The sequence below is a fragment of the Rattus norvegicus genome, chromosome 18 (genome assembly GCF_021556685.1).
Source record: "Rattus norvegicus strain SHRSP/BbbUtx chromosome 18, alternate assembly SHRSP_T2T, whole genome shotgun sequence".
Lineage (NCBI taxonomy): Eukaryota > Metazoa > Chordata > Mammalia > Rodentia > Muridae > Rattus > Rattus norvegicus.
The window spans coordinates 52116814-52122406 of NC_141551.1; the positions used below are offsets into that span (position 1 = coordinate 52116814).

At 45.3% G+C, this 5593-nt stretch overlaps 1 long non-coding RNA gene across 1 annotated transcript; it reads left to right on the top strand.

Annotated features, from left to right (window-relative positions):
- The first annotated feature begins 2881 nt into the window (after positions 1–2881).
- LOC120098251 (uncharacterized) lies at positions 2882–5108 on the top strand. Its single transcript, XR_015642979.1, has 3 exons — positions 2882–3047; positions 3156–3301; positions 4810–5108. It is a non-coding gene; the product is annotated as an uncharacterized LOC120098251 (long non-coding RNA).
- Positions 5109–5593: the final 485 nt, after the last annotated feature.

Genomic DNA, 5593 nt, shown 5'->3' on the forward strand with positions numbered 1-5593 from the left:
GGGCCAGGGATGTGGGCAGGGGTGAGCAGTGTTGGTGGTCTCTTCCGCTCTGCAGCCTCAGGAGTGCCCACCTGACCAGGCGGTTGGGTCTCTCTCTCACCGGGTCTGGGAGCAGAGACTTAACTGCCTTTTAAGATGTGGTTGAGATGATGACAGCTTGCTTTGGCACTGAAAATAGGAGGTATTGACCACATAGAAAGCTTTGGAAGCAAAGCAGAAAGATATAAAACAGTATTTCCAAAGCAAAAGTTACTGCTGTAAGAGTTACAATTCTACACTGTCTCACCAGGAGCAAGAACCAAAGACTTTATAGAACAAATAAAATGAGGGTCTTGAGAAAGAAGAGCTAGCCCACATCTGTGATGGTTTGAATAGATATGGCTCGAGCATCTGAATGTTTGGCTCATAGGGAGTGTTACTGTTAGGAGGATGGCCTTGTGTGTCACTGTGGAGGTAGGCTTTGAGGTCTCATACACACAAGATATGCCCAGTGTAGCACACAGTCTCTTTCCGCTGTCTAAGGATCAAGATTTAGAACTCTTGACTCCTCCAGCACCATGTCTGCCTGCACACTGCCGTGCTTCCCGCCATGATGATAATGGACTAAACCTCTGAAACTGTAAGCCAACCTCAACTAAATGTTTTCCTTTATTAGATTTGCTGCAGTCATGAATTCTCTTCACAGCAATAAAACCCAAATTAAGACAACACGTGTAATCCCAGCACTCAGGAGTTTGAGATGGGATACCAATGAGTTAAAACCAGGGTGGTTTAGAACAAGAGCTTACCTTTAAAATCAGTAAAATAGGGCTGGAAGAAATGGTTCAGCAGTTAAGAGTGTAAGGCTCGAAGTGAGAGACCACCCCCCCCCATGCCCACCCTACCCACTCCGCGCCAAGTGAGTCTCGAGAACGGAATTCGATGCAAACACAAGAGGTTTATTTTCCTGCTCATCAGGCTCGACCTTCAGTCAGCCCCTCCTGCTGAGTGACTACAGGGCAGCCCCAAATGGCTATAACAAGCAGTTTTTATACTTTTTAGGGATACAGGTTACATCAGCAAGGTTATAGTTTAAGCTTATTGTCTAAGCATATTGACCTTTGAATTTATTGGCTAGCTAGCATATGACATGCATTTGAACTCTATCTGGGACCAGAGGGTCAGATAACGATGATCAGTCAGTACATTCTGTGGTTTTTCAAGAATGTCCCTGCTCCTCCCGAGAACTGTGGGTGGAGAATGAAACTTGGCCTAGCCTGGACCTGAGATGGGAAGCTGGTACTTGACCTAATCTTGACTTGAGGTGGTGGGTGTAAAGCCCTTAGGGTCCTTCACAGGAACTGTATAACCTACCTACTTTCTACCAGGCCAAGCCTCTTAGTAGCTCTTACACTTCAGTAAGAACCAGGGTCCTTCAGCCTCAGCACTGCCTAGTTTCTCTCCTGGGCACTAGCAGCCCCTACTGTCTTGGGGCATAGGCGCCATGGTATGTTCCAGCTCTGGGCTGGGATGTTGCCTCCAGCTGTGCCTTATGTAGCTAACATCCCCATTAGCTCCTGTAGGCTCCGACCTTTGCAGACCCATTTTCAGGGAGTAACGTGCTTCTACCCGGTAAGTTGTCTCAGGTTAATTTTGGTTCTAAGTCTTACGTTGTATGTCAAGTATGACTGTGCTTTTATACCTGTCTAGCTTCAAATGATGGAGATTTGAACTACGGTTTATTTATTAGCTTGTGTGCAATTATTAGGGGATTATCCTTAATCTAATTCTCTAACCCTAGACTGGCTACTTTCCCAACTGTGCTCCCCAAATACTCGCTGTTTCAATCCCCCTAGGTTATTTCTGGTCCAGCAGTCTAGTGTCCTGGGGAGGCATCTCACAGATCTGTGCTGCTGGTCCATCATGACTAATGGAGACTTCCTGTTCTCTCCGTCTTCTCCTCCTCCACACTCTTTCTCCCTCTCTCTCCTTTCTCCTCCTTTGTGGTCCCTACCTGTAACCCCCAGCCCATAACTCAAACTCCACCTCTCCCTATTCTCCTCAGTAATTGGCTGCTGCCAGTTTTATTTAACCAATAGTTTTAAATAGGGGAGTCGTGTTTGCACAACAAAGGATGGGGTGTGTGGGAATTTGTTCATCTTGGGGCAACCAGTTCCTGGGGTGGGTCATTTAACATTTGGGTACAGGAGCACTAGACCAGCCCTCCACAGTTAGCCAACTCTCAGAAGGTACCATGAGACAATGGGAACAATTTATTAAGTGAAAAATAAAAATAAAAATAAAAAAAAACAACAAAGAACCCAAGTTGATCTTTAGCTCGGGACGTGACTAGAGATAAATACCATAGGGAACAATATAGAAATAAATCAATTTTTAACAGTATGTTTAGGAAAAGGAATTAAAAATGACATGTCCCAACCATGTTCTATTACTGAGGGAAGTCAGGGAAGGGACTCAAGCAGAGACACCGCAGGGAAGCTATTTACTGGCTTGTTCTGTGGCTTGCACAGCCTGGCTCCTGTGCAACCCAGGACCATCTATGGATGCCACTGCCTACCATGAGCCAGGCCCTTATCAATCATTAATCAAGAAAATGCCATACAATTGGCCAGTGGACCAATCTGCTGGAGGCATTTTCTCAATTGAGGCTCCTCCTTCCAGATAACTCTAGCACGTGACAAGCTGACAAAAGACAAGAACAGTACCCCTCCTTGGTCTCATTTCATGCTCCCCCTCCCCCCAGGAATCCCTTTGCCTGATATTAAGACTTCATCGTTGTGTTCTGTCCGTTTTTTTATTTCCATCCCTTGTGATTCCGATTTCAGGGTTTTTGTTTGGAACCAGGTGTTCCCCAGCCCGCCTTTAGCAACCGAGTGACGTCAGCCACATCCCCACCAGCCGCCAAACGGAACCCATTTCTACTGCCACTGTGAGGACACGTTACAGATTCCCTGCCATCACCGCCAGCGCTCTCTATCCTTTCATCTCTCTCGTACCCACTCAGAGGCAGCCTTTCGCCCACCCCACCACCAGCAAATAAATCTTGTGTGAGATCCGTTATGTAATATTATCTCTGTGGTATTCCTTGGCCCCAATCCACCAAGGTACTCTTCTGCTTCAAAACCCTAACACTTTTTCTTTCATGTACATCACAGTTTGAACTGGTGCTTTGTTGCTGCTCGTATCCACCCTCTCCTCTCAACCTCACCTCGGGTAGCTAAACCTCTTGCGCGCCAGGCTAGACTGGAGGAAGAGAAGCTTTTCCAGGCGCCAGTGTGTGCAGGCAGGAACTTGGTCAACTGTGAGTGCTTGGGCAAAGAACACACACCGGGGAACAGCTTTGGGGAACTGGTTCTGTTTATTAGCGGGGAGCAAAGGCTATTTGAACCTTTCGAGGGATGAGTAGGGGCTTCCGGGATGAGTGTACATTACTGGCTGGGAGCAGGGTGCTGTGGAGATTTTCATGAGGAGAGATTTCAGGTGCCACTGGACATGACCAGTGAAAGGAAGTTTAACCTGGCTATGTGACCTCCTCGGTGAAGGACAGATCTATGTGTGACAGGACAGGCAGGCCCAGGGCATATGGGAAGTGATCCTACTTCTGCCAATTCAGGACAGGATTTCTGGGGTTTGGACAGGCCTTGACCCCATTGTCCTGGGCCTGCTCCTCCGGGTCCCACAGCTCCCTGGCCCCACACTTTGTGATCCAGTCTGAAGATCTGTTTTGTTTCCAGATGGGATTGTAGCTTGTTTTTATTTTTCTCATATGACAGTCACATCTGGTCTCTGTTCTGTTACTGCCTTTTTATTTCCTGTCTTTATAACTTCATTTTTTTCACAATGTAATGTGTTTTCTTTGCTCATTTTGGTAACTAATATTTACAGAAGTCTACATTTTTGTAAATGTCATGATTAAAAATGGTTTCCTGGAAGTTGGGGTATAGCTCAGAGTTATGGTATATACTTACCATATACAAGGCTCTGCATTCAATCCCAACACTTGCCTCCAAAATGGCTCCACCTCCACATGCTGGGATTCTAGATGTGTGTCATGATACCTGTTTTATTTCGTGCTGGTGGCCAGACACAAAACTTCATGCCTGCCAGGCATGAATGCTACATTCCAAGCTATACACCAGATCTCCCACACTGTTTCTTTACAAAATTTTTATTTTTTCAAATTATATATCTGATAAGGGAGCTATAATGGTCATATATAAATGATCAATAAGAAAAAGCAGCCAGGCAGTGGTGGCACACACCTTTAATCTTAGCACTTGGGTAAATATTTGAGCCCCAGGCTAGTTTGTTCTATAGAGTTCCAGGAGAGCCAGGGCTGTTATGAAATATAATATTGTAAGGAGGTAACCGGCAGGCCCATGCCATACAACATATTGGGTAGAAAGGGGTTTATTTGGGGGAAGGGAGGGAGTGGGGACATGGAGAAGGGGTAGAGGCAGACATGTAGACATGTAGACAGACAGACGGACAGGAGCAGAGCCTCAAGGGCAGAGAAGAGGATAGGGCACAGAGAAGGAAAGGAAGGGGGAGAGAGAGACCAGCAGGGAACATGTGTGTGTGGGGAGAGTGAGAGAGAGAGGCATCAAAACATAAGAACAGTTGAAGGTCTTGAATAAATAGTTCTCAAGAAAAGTTGCATAAATGATTAATATGGGTGGAAAGATGGTCAATGTCATCCATTCTTGGTAAACAACAACAACAATAACGAGTCCACGAGATGCCATTTTGTAGTCTTTATGTTTTGTGTGGAAGGCTAATGTCCCTATAATCTAATTTTGTTTTATACAGAATACTCAAGATCTATTCTCAAGCTTTGACGCCATGGCCGCATGGAGACAGGAGTTTTCTGGAAGTGAGTGGATACATGATATTTAAAACGTCTTGGGCTGGAGAGATGGCTCAGCGGTTAAGAGCACCCGACTGCTCTTCCAGAGGTCATGAGTTCAATTCCCAGCAACCACATGGTGGCTCACAACCATCTGTAAAGAGATCTGATGCCCTCTTCTGGTGTATCTGAAGACAGCTACAGTGTACTTATATATAATAAATGAATAAATAAAAAAAATTTAAAAAAAAAAAAAATAAAACGTCTTGGGCTGACAAGGTTGCTCAGTGGGTGAAGGCCCTTCTTGTGAAAGCAGGGACTTCTGAGTTTGATCCCCAGCGTGCACATAAAGGTGCAAAGAGAACCAACTCCATAAAGTTGTCCTCCGACCTCACATGCACAGTAACACAGCACACACACACACACACACATTCACACACACACACACACACACACACACACACACACTCACACGCTCATGAACAATGATAATAAAAAAGTTCTTTAAGTGAAGTCTTGATAGGGGTGTTGGTAAATGCCTTTAATCCCAGCACTTAGGAAACAGAGACAGGTGAGTCTCTGTGAGTTCAAGACCAGGCTAGCCTACCTAGCATATTCTTGGTCAACTGGGGTTACACAAAGAGACCCCCTATCTCAAAGCAAACACACACAGTAAGTCCTGATACAGTATTATTTATAAGCTAAACATTTTTCAGTAAAACTGTTAAAACTGCAAGAGAAAAAGGT